At 35.2% G+C, this 605-nt stretch overlaps 1 pseudogene; it reads left to right on the top strand.

Annotated features, from left to right (window-relative positions):
* The first annotated feature begins 209 nt into the window (after positions 1–209).
* LOC130033806 (uncharacterized) lies at positions 210–303 on the top strand (annotated as a pseudogene).
* The last annotated feature ends 302 nt before the right edge of the window (positions 304–605 follow it).

Below are 605 nucleotides of genomic sequence, written 5' to 3'. Positions count from 1 at the left end.
TTTTGTAAAACTGATGCCTAGGGTATGGTAAAAGATAATATGGTAAAAACCATATTTTTCTTTCTGGGACATTAAATTTCTAAATCTATTTATGCATGCTGCTTTGAAATACATTCCTTGATTAGGAATCATTGTCTACCATAGGAGTGAGGAAGGCCAACACTCAAAGTAATAAGAAGAGAAAATATGGAAAAATTAACTCCTACTAAGTTTAACACATTTACTAAAATTGAAATGATAAAATGATGAGCATGGTCCTTGCACAGAGATGATATGCATACTTGTAAAGCATTCCATATTTTTGTTGCAAGAAGAATGACCAGGTCTACTTTAAGCTAAGAAAATCCCCACAAGTACAAAAATTCTACATAAAGAGAGCACAAGTCCCCATCACAACAATCTCTCTCAATGTCAATAGACTAAAAGTGCCAATTCAGAGGCACAGAATAGGAAGATGAATTAGAAAACTGAAACCAACGATCTGCTGCCTGCAAGAAACACGTCTGAACAATCAAAGCACCCATGGGCTAAAAGTAAAAGAGTGGGAAATAAGTTTTCAAGAAAATATGACCTCCACAAAGCTGGAGTGGCCATACTAGTATCAG

Source organism: Sorex fumeus, unplaced genomic scaffold, assembly GCF_029834395.1.
Source record: "Sorex fumeus unplaced genomic scaffold, SorFum_2.1 ptg000054l, whole genome shotgun sequence".
NCBI lineage: Eukaryota > Metazoa > Chordata > Mammalia > Eulipotyphla > Soricidae > Sorex > Sorex fumeus.
This window is presented reverse-complemented; position numbering and strand designations above follow the sequence as displayed.